Consider the following 18,581-nt stretch of genomic DNA (forward strand, 5'->3'; position numbering starts at 1 on the left):
GTTCGATGTTCGATCCCGGTACCAAAAAAAAAAAGTCACCAAACCAAGCATACAACACAGTATTGCTAAGTGTCCAGATATGCATAACCGTGCAGCCCTCTAGACCAATGTCTCCCATCTACCCCTAGCCTGGCCCCTGGCAGCCCCACCCCACTCTCTGCTGCTGGGTGTCTATGTTCGATTTCGCATAGAACCAACATGATGCAGTACCTGTAATTCGTGACTGGCTTATTTCATCCTCAACATAATGTCCTCAGTTTGTCTATGATGTTGCAAATGACAGGATTTCCTTCCCTTTTGAAGTAACACTCTGTTGGTATGCATATTCACCTTAGTTTCTTTCAAATCCACTGCTGAGGGACCTTTTAGTTGTTTCCACATCCTGGTTATTGTAAATAGCCCTGCAGTGAGCTCCGGAGGGAGATATTGATTCCATTTCCTATGCATATGTATTCAAAAGTAGGACTGCTAGAGCATAAGGTTCTGTGTTTATTTATTTTATTTTATTTACTTTTTGGATTTTGAGACAGGATCTCCCCGTATAGTTCAGGTTGAGCCTGAACTAACTGTGTAGCCCAGGCTGGTCTCTAACTCACAGCGATCCTCTTGCCTCTGTCTCCAGAGTGTTGGGATTATAGGCAAGCACCACCACGTCCAGCCACTGCTTTTAATTCTTAACAGACCTCTTAACTGTTTTCTATATTAGGTGTACCAGGTTACAATCCCAACAGTGTTCAAATATTCTCTTTTTTCTATATCCTGTTATCCTTAATCTTTCAGATAGGAGCATTCTGAAGGCATAAAGTGATACCTCTTTGGCTTCCCTGATGACTGTGGGTGAGCATCTGTTCACATAACTGTTGGTCATTTTATGTCCTCTATCGAGCCATGTCTGTTCAGGCCCTTGTCCCATTTTTAAGTGAGGCTGTTTGGGTTTTTGCTATTGAGCTTTAGTATTAGAGATAGATAAGCTAGATAGAAATGTTACAGGCAGTCAGAGAGTGCCAGGTCCTCAAGAGGGTCAGGACAAAGGTGAAACACACCACAGCTGCCCTGGAGACACATCGATTAGAAACCAGGCCTCAGGATCAAGACAAGATGACCAGACCTGCATACTTCCTCAAAGAACAAACAGTGGGCCTAATGAAGTCTAGATAGTCATCTACCACCTCAGTGGGTTACCAGAGAGCTCTGGACCCACCACTTCCTATGAGAATCTTTATTCTTTCCAACCACGCTTGTGACATGATTTGTTTCTGAGTTGGGCCGTCGTTACCTAAATGACTGTACTTGTAAATTTATTGGATGTTCATGACTCTGACATACTTTGTACCCATGTGGGTTTTCACCCCTTAAAACTTCTTTGTAAAGTGGTGTCCTCTCCCGTCCCTCAGGAGCTTTCAATTATCTTCCTACTCTTAACCTCCCTTGTTCCTAGAATTCATTCTTAGACTTTTAGCGAGCAAGAACTCAGCAAATCATACAGCTAACAGATTGGGTGATATCATATTTCATATTTAATTTCGGGTACTATTTCCTGTACTACTATTTCCTGTACTAGCAGGAGTCTCTTATACATTCTGGATCTTAACTCCTTAACAGATGTATGGTGTGCAAATATTTTCTCCCATTGTGTAGGTTCCCTCTGGACTCTTTCCTTGGCCGTGGAGAAGCTTTCTACTTTGATGCAAACTCACTTGACTTTTGCTCTCATTGCAAAACAAACTTGTACTGTCAAAAGAAACCACTGCCTAACCAATATGGAGAAGCTTTCTCACCATGTTCTCTTCTAGTAGCTTGCCTTCTCATGTTACATTCAAATCTTTAAATTATTTTGGGTTGTTATTTGCATACTGTCTAAGGGTCCAACTTCAGCCTTTTGTATGAACCTCATTTATTATAAAGACTGCTTTTCTCCATTGTGTGTTTTGGGTACTTTTGCTAAGATTAGAGGACAGTTAGTGCATGGAATTACTTCTCTTCTGCTTCACTGACCCACGTGCTGGTTTCAATGCCTGCACATACTGCTAAGACTACTGAAGTTTTGGGATGTATTTTGAAGTCAGGAAGCGTGAAGCTTTTAGCAATGTTTGTGTTGTTCAAGGCTGCTGGGGTATTTGTGGCTGCATGTGAATTGTTTTTAGTTTCTGTTTGCTTTTCTTTTTGAGGTAGGATCTCACTATATCACCCTTGCGGGCCTCGAATGCCTCATCTCATGGGATCTTCTTGCCTCATTGTCCTGCATAGCTGGGACTCCAGGAATCACCTAGGTCCCAGGATACATTTTCTGTTTCTGAAAAGTGTCATTGGTGTTTTGATAGGAACTGTGCTCAATCTGTAGGTAACTGTAGGCAGTACAGGCGCTTAAACATTAATTCTACCAACCCACAACAATGGGATCTCTACATTTTTCTGTGTCTTAATTTCCTTGATTAGTGTTTTATCACTTTCAGTGCAGAAGTCTTTTACTTCTTTGGTTAAGTTTAATTCTAAAAACTGAGTCCTTTTTGTTGTTCTTATACTGGAACTGTTTCTTCTCTTAATGAAGGTTCCTAAGAGAAGAAATGGTTCAAAGTTCCATAGGGGAGAAACGCTCATATGAGAACCCAGGCTTCCAGTTCCAGTGCCTTTCACTTACTCATCTGAGGAATCTATTTTAAATTATCAAACCATGGACAGTGAGACTATATTTAGCATCAAGGAACAAAAAGAATGTGGAAATCTTTTATTTTTCTTAAGAAAAATTAATCATGTTTCACTTTGGGTTAAAATAGGATCACAAAATGACAAGACACTTAATCAAGCCATGGCACTAAGGCTACTTAATGCTTCTCAGATATGAAAAGGTGCATAGCAATCAGCCACAAGTGACAGAGCTTCTCTCCTTTACCAAACTCTAATTAGGCTTGTGAGGGCTCTTCAGCTTCTGTTTTTCTCTGCCTTGTCCAATTTTAACGTGAACCTTTCTAATTCTGTGAAGCCAGAATCTCCATCCTTCAGGTCTGACCACTCCTCTCACCAGCCAGCAGGAGACACGTGAGCGGTCTCCCCGCAGCAAGAGCCCTGGGAGCTGGTTCAGCCAGACTCCACTCTTTACCCAGGCATTTCCTCTTGGCAATCTTCCATCTATGGACCCCAGGCTGCTCCTGGGCTCCGAGGCCCCTCTTTTCCTTGCTGTATTAGAGGCTGAGCCCAATCCTCTCCTCTGCTGCAAAACCACATTGCCAGGTCCTGGAATCTACAGTAATGGTTCTGAATAAAGTCGGCCTGTAACTCTTCTACAAGTGCATAAAGAATCTCTGTCCTTTAACAGGATCTCAATGGGGTTACTGCTATTACTCAAATAATCTTATTAATGGAAATTCAGCAAGAAACACGTAAGTCTACCAGATTTCCGAATGATTCTTTGGTGTACACTTCAACATTTATACTTACAGAATTTTCTTTCTTTTTTTTTTTTTTAAGAGGGAAAGGGGTTGTTTAAAATAAATTTAATTTTATCCCATTCCCCCCTCAAGGCCCCTCCCTTCACTGTATACAAAAGCTTTGTTTCCATTTTTCCCTTCTATTTGCACTTTCTTCTTGTCCCTTCCTTCCTTTCTCCCTCCTCCTCCCTTGTTCCCCTTCCCATTTGAACACCTTCTTTGCATTTCCCAACATTCATTATATATCTCAGTCCTTACTTCCACTTTGGCTTCTCACACCAGAGAAACAATGCAGTATTAAAACATGTGTGTCTGATTTATTTCACTTAGGAGTATGGTCTCAAGGTCCATCCATCTAGCTATAAGTGACTGAAGCTCATCTTTCTTTAGGACAGAGTAGTGCTCCAATGTATAACAAAATCACAACTTCTTTATCCTTTTGTCGGGCATTTGGGCTGATTCCCAAATCTTATCTTTAAAATATATATCTTAAATTTATATTTAAAATAAATATCTTATATTTAAAATATATTTCACATCACAAAAATAAACAGTAGAAAGAATTGGCACCTAACTGTTGAATTTCTATAAACATTCCTGTACAGTAAGTACTTTCTGGTGAAAGGCTCACACCTCCCTGACTGAATTCCTTTCATTTGCACTTTCTTTACACATGGCCCCTTTGTAAAGTGTGCACAGCATCTCTTCCACGATGTGCTGAGCCCAGTAGCACTCTTTTTTTTTTCTTCCTTCACCTTGGTCATAAACAGTTAATTCCTTTTTATTCACATGTTAAGTTATTTAAGCAAGGAAGAGAAAGGAATTGTTCTAAGTCCTTAAAGTACTACATTTTAGAGATGCACAATTATGAATACTGGAGGAGATAGGCTCTTCAGCAAACTGTGCTCGGAAAACTGGTTAGTCACCTGCAGAAGATTGAATCTAGACCCTTATCTCACCGTGCACTAAACTAAAATCAAAATGGACCCCCCCGCCAAAAAAAAAACAAAAAACCCTAAATGTTAAAACAGAAACGTGTTAACTTGTTGGAAGACAAAACAGGTAAAATTCTTAAAGTCATAGACATAGTCAAAGACTCTCACAGAACCACAGCTGCCCAGCAAATAGTACTGAGAATCAACAAACAGGATCTTACAAATTAAAAAGCTTCAGCACAACAAAAGAAAAACAAACAGGGTAAAGAGACACTCTACAGAATGGGAAAAAAATTTTCCAGCTATTCCTCAGAGAGAGGACTCATATCTGTCATGCCTGACTGAGTGGGACCCTCTCAGCAAACATGCAACTCTCAACAAACAACAGGAAACCACTAAAAGATGATGTCCTCAGTAAACAAAACAGATGGCCATAAAGAAAACTTAGGACAGAACATACAACCTCCCCGTGCCGAGAAGTCTGGTATCACCTGCACACCTGCCATGACCATCCTGGGAACTCTGATTCCAAACATGATAACCCCCATCCTCAAACCCTATAAAAACTTCTCCTGCCAATTGCTGACATCATTCATCATATTCTCAGGCTCTCAGCAGGCAGAATAAAATGAACTCTCATTTCTCACACAAAGCCTGTGTCTGAGTGGTCTCTCGTGTGCTGTTTGTAACCATATCTAGAATACAAAACGAACTCAAAAAGTGAGACCCCCCCAATAAAAGACCCAATCAAAAATGGGTAGTGACATGAACAGGCACTTCACAGAAGTACAAAATGGCCAGTAAATACAAGAAGAAATGCTCAGCATCACTGGCCATTACAGAAATGCACATTAAAATAACACCGAGATTCCACTTCTCCCAGAAAAAATGGCTATCATCAAGAAATCAAGACAATAACAGATGCTGGGAGAGGCTCTGGGAAGAAAAGGAACCCTTTTACATTGTTGGCTGGAATATGAACTGTTACAACCACTATGGAATAAGTATGGAGATTCCTCAAAAAACTCCAAGTAAAAGTTCCATTTTGTAAGGGGAGTGGGCCCTGTGGGTAGGGAAAAAATAGAATAAAGGCCTCATTTAGCTTTATTAAGATCAATAAGGAAACTTACTAAAAGTAGTTTCTGCCCTCATAGGTAGACTCTGCAGTTGGGTAATTAGAAAGAGAAAGGAGAGGAAAGCTAGCTAGACTTGGAAGAGGCGCTAGGCAATACAATTATCAAGAAGGCTAGCTCCTTCACCCACCTGACAGAATGTAGGAGCAGTAACAGACAGCCACCTAAGGACTCTTACCTAATATGTAAGACACACACACACGCGCGCGCATACTTATGCATATACACATGTGTGTATGGTCTCACTTTAACATCAGTATAGAATTACACCAGATATACACATGTACCTATGTCCCATTTACTTAATCATTAAGTCTAGAGCTGCCTTCCTAATTGTACCTCCCCCTTTTCCTACTCATTATAAAGGAACAGAAAGAAATCAAATGGCCAGAAGGCCTCGGTTAGGATCAAAGACACCCAAGGAAACAGATCAGACAGTGACAAGGGCCCACCTGGGGGACAGAAAAGACACCAGTCCCCAGTTAAAGGAGTCAGGGATAAGAGGTTCTGGACTTTCAGCTCTGATGCCTCCTACGACCTCATGGTAGCTGTCTGTCTTTTCTTTTTCCATTTTTTTCTCCCCAAATAAACCAACTTCTGTTACATTAAACTTTGCCTTTTTTAGTTCTTAACTTGAACAGTGTTTAGGATCCCCAGGAAGTGAGTTTTCAGCAGAGCAGTGGCATGGCTTGGCAAGCTGTGCACCCCTAGATGTAACAATGTGACCCAGATCTACCACTGAGGAACAATTTGACCTTTCTAGGTATCTTTCCAAAATGGTTAAAGACATCATATTACAATGATACAAGCATACCCACACTAACAGCAGAACAGTTCATAATAGCTAGATCTTGGAACCAGGGCCGGGGATTTAACTCAGTGGCACTGCAACTGCCTTGCAAGCACAAGGTCCTGAATGCAATCCCTGGTATGGGGGAGTGGAATCCTGGAACCAGCCTGTAGGTCTAAAGAAGCACAATTCATAATAACTAAATCTTGGAAGTAGCCTATATGAATGGATTATAAAAACACGGTATTTACACATAAGGGAGCACTACTCTGCCATAAGGAAAGATAAACTTGAGTCCTTCGTAGGAAAATGGATGCATCCTGAGACTATCATGTTAAGCGACACATAAGCTTAAATATCACATGGTTTCTCTTACACAAGAAACCCAAATTACAAACAAAGAACAAAATAAAAGACAGATAATAAGAAGTGGGGAAATAGATCTTTCTCAAATGGGAAGAAGATCAACAAATGGAGGGAGGGAAAAGGGAGGCCCAAAGGGAATTAAGATGTGTCATTACATGTACCCACTCCACTCAAGGGACGCAAACTTTACGAACTGCAAAGATGCACTAATAAAAATTAAAAAATAAACCGCAAAGGCAAGAAGAAAAAAAGGTTACAAAACTAAGAGAAAATTTATTCCTCAGCAGATGTTCGTTCCATCCAAGTTTATAAGACAATACAGTAAAAAAGATACATTAGACTTTAGGGCAAATCATACAATTACATTTGGGGAGGGTGTTAATAGGGGTTTAAAAATACTTATAAAGATTATTGCATCTAAAATCTGGCTTTCTACACTTGATCTTAGCCAAAAGGCCAAGAAGTGATTAAAATCTGGCTTTCTCATACAAACGCTATCTTATCTTTATTCTCCACAAGAAAAGAAGTGTGTGCAGTGGCAGTGAGGGTATTTAAGACGCAGTGAGGGTATTTAAGATGCAATGACGTAATGAAGGCAATAAGCCCAGATGGTTCCTCTTAATCTAATTTCTCATGTTAATGCCTGAAAAGCACTTTAAAGTTCCTCACCCCAAATCCTATAAGCAGTTTTTCATTACTTAAATTGCAGAAGGATGCAGACTAAGCCAACAGTTCAACTTTTAAAATAGATTTCTCATGTAATCTTCTGCCTTTCAGGGGCTCAGCTAAGAACTTCCAATAGCTTTGCTAAGTAATTCCTTTATTCCAGGAGAGAGGGTGAAGGAAAACCTCACAGTTTCAGCAAGGAATGCCTCAGGTTCTCTCACCTTAATCCCTGTAGAAAAATGCTATTTTTTTGTCTTATACTTTTAAGAACAAGGTCAAGGGCGGAGGATTTAGCTCAGTGGTTCAGCCACCTGACTTGCAAGCGCAAGGACCCGAGTTCCATCCCCGGTACCAAAAATCAAAACAAACTAGCAAACAAACAAAAAAGAACAAGGGCAAAACTCTGATAGCACCCCAACAAACTGGGTATACACCCCAACATAGACAGTAAGAAAGAACTATAGCTAGAGTTCTGGATTTGATTTTCAAAACCCTAACTTCCAGGGACCTGGGGTGTAGCTCAGTGGTACAGCAGTTGGCTAGCATGTGTGAGGACCTCAGTTTGATCCCCAAGACCACCAAGCTAATTAATATAAAATAAGTTTCTACCTTCTGAAGCATTAGGCTTGCGTCTGAGTTCAAGGATAGTCTTTATCATACATAGCCTGATCTATCAAATATTAATAAAAGCAGCCCTATCCTTTACATGACAAAGTCCCATTACTTAAGTCTTACTCCCCAGCATCTCTCAGCCCGAGCCCCACATCTTCTAAGGATGCTGCCTCTTCCTACATGAAAGCAGGCTCCATAGCCAAGAGTGACTCCCCTCTGCCTGCAAACATTCACCAGGAAGGGTTTACACCAAGGTGCTGCTGCTTGCATTGGCCCAAGGGGTCCTGAACCCCCCAGCTAGGCTCCTCCGACAGCTCCTGAGCAGAGACTAGGACTTTAGAGAGGAGCCAAAGGCAGCTCATCCCAAGGACAAGCTAGCTGGTGTGATTAATATGGTGTAATTCAATTGCATGATAGAAAAGCAAATTTCTAGAGGCTGACCTGAAATCCTCACCATTCTGTGAAAGTATCCATACACACTGTTTTCACAGTGCTGTGTAAAAGATCTGCAGAAGAATTTCTGCCTTTTTTTTTTTTATTGGTTTTTTTGAGACAGGGTCTCACTATGTAGTTGAGACTGCCCTCGAACTCACTATGTAGACCAGGCTGGTCTCCAACTCACAGCGATCCTCCTGCCTCAGCCTCCTGAGTGCTGGGATTACAGGCATGTGCCACCACACCCAGCTGCAGAAGAATTTCTGTAGCAACAGTGCCTCACAGATGTGACTGCCTAATGGGAACAAGTGCTCCTTTCTGTATGTTCTTTGTATTTCTGACCTCTGGGCTCTGGAACCCTTCGTGGCGGTCCCTGGTCAGAGGCAGTGCAGGAGGAAGTGAACCCCGGCCTGAAGGGCACAGCAACAGAGCCAGGACTTACAGGCACGTCCTAACTCTTGCAGTTCACCCCTCCTTCTCTCCCAGCCTCCTTCCCTCTCCCTCTCTGTCTTTCTTTCCTTGGTTCATTTATTTTTTGAGACAGGGTCTCTCTATGTAGTTTAGTCTAGCCTTGATCTCACTATACATATAGCCTTGAGGACCGCAACCTAGCCAAGATCCCCCTGCCTCAGCCTCCTGTGTGCCAGGATTACAGGTGGATACCACCTTACTGGGTTTACCACATTTATTTCTAATATCTCATGTTCTGAAATCTTGCCCTGGGATCATCTTTTAACTCATCTACTCCTCTCACTAACTCTGTGATCTTTACTGGAATTGTTTATTTTTTTATTTCTCCCTATTCCCCTATTCTTCAGTGGAGATCAATCTGTTTTTAATCCCTAACCAGTAACTTCACTCCTTTTGCACTCCTGTCGGGATAGGTATTCAAGTCTGAATGAATCCAACCAACTGTTATGTACTGGGGAGAAAATCCTACAATGCAGCAGATTGTTTCAAATATAAAGTTGTGATTTTCTACTTTCCATAAGTGAAAACTAATAATCCCAAATAGATTAAAGATCTAAATGTAGATGGGGATTTAGCTCAGTGGTTCCACTTGCCTGCCTTGCAAGCACAAGGGCCCGAGTTCGATCCCCAGTACAAAAAAAAAAAGATCTAAATGTAAACATACATTAAAAATATTAGCAGCAAATATAAAAAGAAACAGTTTAGATAAATTCTTACAAGGAAAGAAATACATTATACCTGAAAATACCACAAAGTTAAATGACAAACAACAAATGAGTATAAAATATTTGTAGCCTTTTTAATCAAATATTATTCAGTAGAATATCCATAGAATTTATAATTCCTTTTCATTTTTATTATTTATTTATTTATTTTTGGTACTGGGGATGGAACTTGGGCCCTTACACTTGCAAGGCAGACACCAGAACCACTGAGCCAAATCCCTGGCCCAATTTTTGTTTTATTGAGACAGGGTCTTGCTAGGAAGTTCTAGAGATCCTCCTGCCTCAGGGCCCCAAGTGCTGGTGATATAGGGGGAGTAGATGCCAACTTCCAAACCTGCTAGATAACCAAAACATGACTGCGTGTTCTCTAAAGTCAAAGAATGAATTCTAGAAAGAATAAAAGTTAAAGAGTAGATAATTTATTGAGAGAAAGATAGCTTCTGTCTAAAAGATAAAAGGAGGACCAGAAAATGAGCTGCCTGCTCATCCTGCTTCTTAAAGGTGTTTAATGGAACAAAACCATGAAGTGAGGTTGGACAAAACTACTGTCAACTAGTAAGGTTACAAAAGTACAGTTGTTTGCTTAGGTAATCTTGATCCAATGAAAAATCACTGGTAGACAAAACTATGATCAACCAATATGATTATGACAAGCATAGTCACTTAGGTAATACTGATTAAATGGGAAACCAATGGGGAACCAAGTTAAGTAGCAAGCTTACTAGGATTTTTAGTCAGGGATCTTTCCTGGAAGGGGTGGGTAAAGTCTAGGTCCCCTACCCTGGTAACTGATACCTATTTAGAATATCAATCACGGCTATTCATCCTTAGGGGAAGCACTGGGGGAATGGTAATTTCTCTTCTTTTACAAACTGGCCTTCAGTGAAAGTGTACAGATGGTCCTCCATCCTCCACACTGGCTCCTAGAACTGGGCCCTAACTGCCTACAAGATATCTAATTAACTTACCAACCTATAATACTAGGATTATAGGTGTGTACCACCACACCCAGCTGGAATTCCTATAATTAACAACTTTTTTCAGTAAAAATCCCATATAACACACATGATGCAGTACGGAAAGTCACTAAAAATCAGAGAAATACAAATAAAAAGCAAAGAACAATTTTTTTGTCTATCAGCTTGACAAAAGCTAATAGGATTTATAAAGAATAAACTTATTAAGAATGGCAAGATGGGCAGCCACATTCAGCTCAGTGGTTCCACCACCTGCCTCGCAAGACCAAGATCCCAAAAGAATGGGAAGATGGAGATGTACGGATCTGGCGGATAAGAATCTAAATCAGGTCTTTTCAGGGCAGTCTGATGGTATGAACACATCTCTTTCATATGACAGCACGCCTTCCAGGACGTTATCCTGCAGAAATGTAGATTATAAAGCTGTAGCACAAGGTAGCTGACTGAACTGTATGCTGTTAGAATTTGTTTATAATAGTTAAAAGCTGGTGATAGTAACTTGTGGTACATCCATAACGTAGAGTAATTCTCAACTGTTAAATGCTAACATTCCCTGTAATATGAAAAAAGAAGTTAAATAAAAAGCTGAATCTGGGGTTCAAAACCAAAATGTAAAGAATTTAAACATGTCCTTCCCATGCTTACTCAGGAAACCTTCGAATATGCTGGGAATCCAGACTCTTCTTGTACTCCTGAGAGCACGGAGGCATTAGCAGCTGAGCCCAGAAATCTGACTGAGATCTGCTTACCAGGCTCGGGGCCCTGCAGCCTTAGCTGGTGGTAACCAGGAGGTCCCAACGTGTAATCCTGATGATGGGACAGCTGGAAGTAAACAAGGAAGGCTGGGACCACAGCCTTGGGACCTGGTCCCAACCTTTTCAACCAGACCAAATTCTCACAGGAAGGGCTCAGAGGACTCCTTGCCTTGGGCAAAGGGTGGGGAAAGGAATCAGCGTGCAACTTGCTGAAGAAAGGTTCCAGGCAGCCCAGCTCTTGGAAAGGAAGGGCTTTCTCCAGGCTCAGGGGAAGGCCTGGGAAACCCAGGACAGGCACAGCCCTGAGTGTCACCTTGGACCTGCCCTGAGATACAGGGCAGTTCTACTCCCCCATCAGCCTCCAAAGAGAATGGAAAGGACACGACAGGACCCAAAGCACTGGTACAGACAGGCAGGAAGTGGACGAAGAAAGAGGAGAAGGCTTGAAGACAGGGCGACAGAAACTTCCATAATGGGAAGAGAAGAAAGCAGCAGCATGTCTGATATGATCATGGCCAAGAACCTTGCAAAATTACCATCGGACCCCAAACCACAGCTACAGGGAAGCCTACAGAACTCTAAGCAGTACAATCACCTCAATGGCCATGTGCAGAGGCATTCTGTGGTCAGGCAGCAGAAAATGAAATCAGAGAGCAGGTGTGGAGGGCAGGAGAGGAACTGGAGGATAGGAGGCTCAGAGCGGCCTGAAAGAGGAGGCAGCTGGGGGCTGCAGCTGTTATCCTGTTAGTGCAGGAGGAGCCTGCAGGCCTCCCTTCCACTAAGATAAGAGAGTTTGGTGCAGCCACAGGATCCCAGGATCTTTGGACCCTAAGCTTCCAACTTCTCCGCAGCTCTGCAGTTGAACTCTACCCAGCGCCTGCCGCGGCCCTTCCTGAGGAAACTGCCTTCAGTGTTTAGGGCTCTGCTGCCCACAGAGAAGCCAACTCTCGGATCTTGCCCTGGGGCGGCTCTGCCCGCCAGCACCCATGGGTGACCAGCTGTGCGTCTCTGTATCAAGCCCTCATTTTAACTGGATCGCATCTGTGTGGAATGTGCATGGTTTCTACTGTATATATGGTTCAAAACCCACACTAGCAGGAGACAGATGCAACTTAATCTATAAAGGAACAAAGATAAAGATTACAGTGAGCCAGGCGTGGTGGCTTCTTGCCTGTAATTCCAGCACCCTGGGAGGCTGAGGCAGGATGGTTGAAAAGTAAGAGCCCAGTTTTAGCAACTTAATGATTTAGCAAGACTGTGTCTCAAAATTAAAACAGTTGTGGAGGTAATTCAGTATTAAGGCCCTGGGTTCAACTGCCAGTACCACAAAGAAAAAAATTATAGTGGACTTCTCATGCAAAACACAGAAGCAAGAAGAAAAGGAGTGTTAGAAAAACCTGCCAAGCTCTATTAACAATCCCTATTCATCAAATTCACTGGAATTAAATATTCAACAAAATTATGCCTCAAAAGTGAAAGAAAAATAGCGATTTTTAAAAAAATAAAAAACAATTTATTGTGAGATTTTTCTGCAAGAAACGTTAGAGGTTTCACTGGATGTGGTGGCACACACCTGTAATCCCGGCCCTTGGGAGGCTGAGGCAAGCAGATCACTGTAAATTTGAAGCCTATCTGGTTAACATACTGAGTTCAAGGCCAGCCTGAGATATGTCTAAAAAAAAAACAAAAAACAAATAAACAGTTCTTCAAAGAGGAGAAAAATTATATAGGTTTCAAAATTGTATCTCCATGAGTGAAGAGAAGAATGCTGCATAATGAATAAGTGAGTATAATATAAACTTTTCTTATTACTCACTTACTTACTTAATTACTTTGGTACTGGGGATTGAACTCGGGTCCCTGCGCTTGCAAGGCAGGCCACCGAACCACTGAGCTAAATCCCCGGCCCCTTATTACTTAATTTAAAAGATAACTGATTGGCTCAAGGAGAAAGAATGATAGTCCACCGAGGGATAACAGATCATGAATAAGTAACAGGAATGTGGCAGTGTCCTCAGGGACCGGAAGGAGAACTGCGAATCCCACGCATCTGCCCCATTCCTCAGTGAAGGTGAATGAGAAGCAAGATTAGGCCGGGGATTCAGCTCAGCAGTTCCGTGGCCTGCCTGCAAGCACAGGGACCCGAGTTCAATCCCCGGTACCAAAAAAAAAAAAATCAAACATTTTTAAAAAATAGCTTCGGGCGTGGCCCACGCTCACACAGTAGGTGTACTTCTCCAACTTTTACTTGGCCCAAACTTGCTCTGCAAATACCCCCCACACTCCTGTCTCCATCTCCCTCCCTCTCTCTTTCTCTCTCTCTCTCTCTCTCCTTCACTGTTTTTCACTCCTGCCTTGGCCTCCAAGTGCTGGGATTACAGGTGTGCACTACCATGCCCAGCCCAGCTACTTTTCCTACTTTTAATAAAATGTTGAAACTGTTAAAAATTAACAATGATTTTAATTAATATACTAAGAGAAGAAATCAAAGAAAAAAAAATATAAAGTAGTTAAAACACGAGATGCTGCCTGCCTTGCAAGCAAAAGGTCCCAGTTTGATCCCCGTACCAAAAACAAACAAACAAATAAACAAAAAAACATGAGAAGGCCAATGAACAAAAAATAAACGCAATGAACAGAAAATAGTTAAACTATGACAGATTCTCATCCACCCAGGACTGCAATCTATGGGAGTGGTCCAAATGCAGAATTAAAAGACAAAGGATGTCAGGGTGAATTAAAAAGTAAGATCCTCAGTCCATAATAAAGCAACTTGAAATTGAGGGAAAGAGAGAGATCAAAAGTGACCAGAGGGAGAGAGACAGACTGTGCTGGCAATGATCCACAGACAAGTTGCACACACTGCAGTCTAGAGCACGGGAAATTCAGCTAACAGAGGTGTCCCAAACTGACACAGGGTCAGTTCTCCCAGAAGACACAGCAACCCTTAACGTGTGTCAGGCAACACAATTTCAAGATGTATGAGGCAAAACCGACAGGGCTAAGGGCAGAGACAAATCCACGACCACAGCTGGAAATTTCCGAGCCCTCATTCAGTGATTGATCAAATGTCCAAGGAAATCAATACAGACAGAGCCTCCCTAAAAAACCCCCATCAATCAACTGAAATGAGAGCGGACATCTGTAGGAACCCAACCAGCAAGAGCGTGCACACCTTCTTCGCATGTTTGTTAAACTTGACATTCACTGAAATGGACCGGTCAGGACACACCAGCTCACAGAGCTACGAGAACAGCAATAGCTCAGAGCACACACTCAGTCCCGAACAGAACTAACCCAGACTCAGGCTGCAAAGACAGTGGGAGAAGCACCACATATTTGGGAATAAGACAACGTATTTCTAAACAACACATAGATCAAAGAATTGTCAAGAGAAAATCTGAAACACTGATCTAAATAAATGAAAAAATGAATAGATCTTACTGAAAGGTATAAAAGCTATTCTTGGAGAAAAAAAACGTGTGTGCTAAAATGCACATATTACAATAGAAAAAAAAATGACATTTCTACCATAGGAAACTAGAGACAGAAAAAGGAAGCAGAAGGAAATAAATAATAAAAATTAGGACAGAAATCAATGAAATTAAAAACAGGAAGGCTTGGGGTATAGATCAGTGGTACAGCACTTGCTTAGGTACACGGAGCCCTGGATTTGATCTCTGTCACTGCAAAAAACAAACAAATTAAAAAAAAAAAAGCAGGAAAACAAAAAAATTAACAAAACAAAGCCAGTTCTCTGATTAACCGGGGTCTCAGTACCACACACCCAGAGTCGGTCTTCAATGAACCTTCCTTATAACACCTAAGTTATCTTCTGAAAACAGAGCAGCTAGCTGGGGATGGAGCTCAGTGGCACTGCCGCTGCCTGGCAACCACAAGGTCCTGAGTTCAATCCTTGGTACTGGAAAAACAAAACAAAGCAAAACAAAAAAACCCCGAGCAGCTAGCACCCCACTTCTCTGATTTTAACCGCTGCTGATTCCCCACTGCCTACGAATAGATGAAGCCCTCTCACCTGTGTTCCGAAATTCGGAGCTTCCACACTCAGTCCTGCCAGAAAGCACCCCAGGCTCTCCAGGTCCTTTAAGTCCTGTGTGCTGTGTGTGCCGTCCCCTTTCCCAACAATGAACTCCTCCTCTGCTTTCCTAGCAGGGGGGAAAAAAAAATCAGCTCTGAGGTCACCTCCCTGAGAAGTGTTTCCCAAATCTTGAGGCAGAGTTTGCTCATTTCACCCCAGCAGGGTGCTTCAGTTACAGGCGGTGACTGAACACGGATCATCAAGAGGGGCCTACAGCACAATCACAGTTTCAGAGCAGAGGCTGTGCAATTCATGTCCTAGTCCTGCTGCTTGGCAACCATGTAACTGTACGGCAAGATACCTCCTTGGTATGTCAGACAGCTCGAACATTAGGACCCGCTTTGCAGCACAGTTTATGGGAACAAGATGATCTACCTTTGAGACTAGGATCCGACATAGTGTGCAGCAAGGGAGGATTACTCTTGCTTTTTGAAGTTGTTGTTTTGTTTTCTGGTACCGAGGATCAAACTCAGGACCTTGCACTTGGGGTCAGGTGCAGAGCCGCTGAGCTAAATACCTGGCCCAGTGCTGTTATTCGACTTAATATAGGCTTACCAGTAAAGGGTTTATTTCCATCACCTACAAGTCTTTCAATGGTGGAAACTCAATCTTACTTAGGTTTGTATCCCTCGTCGTAGTAGAGGTAGGTGAATAAACACAAAAACTTACTGTAAACATAGTTGCTTACTAAGCAAGTGACAACACCAGATTTTCGGTTCAGATATGCTAATTTCTAGGTGTGCTAGCTTCACTATTTCTCATAAAAGTATTATAACACGAAATTTTTTAAAACGTTCTATTCATGCATGCAAGTTCTTAAATTAAAGAAAATATTCACAGAACTTGAACATCTGGGGAGGGGACTACATTAACCATTTGCTCTAAATTGCAAAGTTACCAATTTGCTTAAAGATAATTTTCTTTTTTTTTTTTTTTTTTTGGTCTTTTTGAGACAGGGTCTCACTGTGTAGTTGAGACTGACCTGGAACTCACTATGTAGCCCAGGCTGGTCTCGAACTCACAGCAATCCTCATGCCTCAGCCTCCTGAGTGCTGGGATTACAGGCATGTGCCACCATGCCCGGCTCGATAATTTCCTGCTATTTAATTATCAACATCCCTCACTATACTATGAATTCTTTCACAGTCAACTGTAGTCTCCAAACATTTATCACTTCACAGAAAGAAAGGGTGAATGTCTTGAGTGATTACCCCGCCCTGAGTGACCAGTGCACAGGCCCCGCCTCCCCCCCCCCCTTTGCTACAGTGGTTAAGCCCCACCCAGACTGGCCTGGCAGGCTCCAGACCCTGTCACACAGCTGCCCTCCTGGGGCTGCACCCATCCCAGCTGTGGACCAACCACACTTAAATCTTGGGTCCACCCCTGTTCTAACTCATCTCCATCTTCCCCTTTGAGAGGGACCCCCTTGCTCATTCTCCGTGCCCTGCCTGTAGCTTTATCAGGTAACTTATCAAAATGGGTAACTGCTATTTTGACTTTCCAATACCACACCACTAACGGATGGCAGAGATTAGGTGCCACTGAACATTTTTTTCCTGATAGCGACAACACCTTGCAAGTAAGACAGGCAGTAAAGGTCTGATGAATGAAAAGAAGATATCCAATGCAAGTTTAGAAGATCAATAAATTAGAGGCAGCTCAAGCAAAACATAAAGTAATTTAAAATAGGGCAAAGAAAGGCAAAATATGTTCTCTTATCTGTCTACTTTAAAACAAAAAATTTTAAAAGACAACTTTATTCCTTACGGCATGTCTAAATTACATTTATTTCTTGAAAAGGAAATATAACCATCCTTGGTGAAGAGGTTTCTGGTTTCCCATAGCATATTTTAAAACCTGACCCAGTGAAAGCTGGTATAAACTCAGGACATACAAATACTACTTTCTGGGAAGGCAGACAGGCAGGCTGGGTTGGGAACAGATGCTAACAAAACAAAGGCATAAGCCAGAGCACCTTGGTCGGGGATTTGGCATTGCCCACACAGAAGGCAGGCGAGTTGCCTCCACCTCCCAGGGTCACAGCAAGGCAGGACCTGGATACAGGGAGCTGGAGTATGTTCTGGGACTGAAGGGGATGTGGGGACAATGACCAAAGCAAAAGACTGTACAGAATCACATGAGTAACATCTCAAAATGAAAAGATACTCATAAAGGAGGAGACTAACTGAAGTGTAGGTGAAATAAATGTTGATGCCTTCACAGACAGTTGTATAGTGACAAGGACATTTATCATGAGTTTTTTTTTTTTCTTTTTTCAGTACTGGGAATTGAACTCAGAACCTCGCCTATGCTAGGGAAGTATTCTACTGCTGAGCTACAACCTCAGCCTCCCCAACCCCTCTTCCTTTCCTCTCTCCCTCCCTCCCCTCCTTTCTTTCATTTTTTTTGAGACAGGGTCTTTATATAGCTTAGATTGGCCTTGAACTTACTATGTAGCCCGGGCTAGCTTAGAATTCATGGCAATCCTCCTGCCTCAGCCTCCTGAGTGTTGGTCATCTTTTATTTTGAGACAGGGCTTCACAAAGTGCCTAGACTGGCCTCACTCAAACAGTCCCCCTACCGCAACCTCTCTAATAGCTGCAATTCTATGTGACACCATGTCCAGCTTACTTTGATTTCTTATATTTTTATTTTCTAAAAATTTCTCCATGTAGATAAATTTTGATCTTCTAATCAGTTACCTTAGAAGTCTACATATATACACAGTGATGCTGGCATGGCTCAAAATACTTTTAAAATTCATCTCTGAAAACCGCTTTAAGAGCTTGCTGGTTATTGCTGTCATCGGGTCCATGATTATCAAAAAAAGTCTCTGAGGGCCGGGGATTTAGCTCAGTGGTTCTGCCACCTACCTCGCAAGCACAGGACCCAAGTTCGATCCCCGGTACCAAAAAAAAAAAAAAGTCTCCCAGCTTATTCATTTGCTTCAGTTTTCAAACTTCCTCAAAACTCCTGCTTCTTCCTAGGTATCTCATCCATCGGAAACATCCACACTTCACCATGAACGATGCACTACAGACCCTGTGGCTGAACCCCAACCCCCACACACTGCGGAAATTTAAATTTCCTGGGTGGCTGCCAAATGGATGTCTCCCCCAGAATACCACCTCCAGCTTTCACCCTGTCCCTGGTGTGGCCAGGTCTTCCCTCACCACTTTCTTTCTTTTACAC

General features: G+C 42.2%; 1 protein-coding gene and 1 pseudogene across 9 annotated transcripts in view; both read right to left on the reverse strand.

Moving 5' to 3' along the window:
- Window positions 1–18,581, reverse strand: part of Wdfy3 (WD repeat and FYVE domain containing 3) — a 258,900-nt gene that overhangs the window by 180,023 nt on the left and 60,296 nt on the right. For 2 of the 9 annotated variants that reach the window (XM_010619450.3, XM_010619452.3), the window contains one exon: window positions 15,327–15,456. The exons of the other annotated variants lie outside the window; for them this stretch is intronic. The gene's annotated coding sequence lies outside the window, so the exon portion shown is untranslated. The remainder of the gene's footprint in view (window positions 1–15,326; window positions 15,457–18,581) is intronic. 9 annotated transcript variants of the gene reach the window in all.
- Window positions 7,020–7,117, reverse strand: LOC117284551 (annotated as a pseudogene).

Source organism: Fukomys damarensis, unplaced genomic scaffold (genome assembly GCF_012274545.1).
Source record: "Fukomys damarensis isolate Sample0158 unplaced genomic scaffold, DMR_v1.0_HiC HiC_scaffold_37, whole genome shotgun sequence".
In the NCBI taxonomy this organism is placed as follows: Eukaryota; Metazoa; Chordata; class Mammalia; order Rodentia; family Bathyergidae; genus Fukomys; species Fukomys damarensis.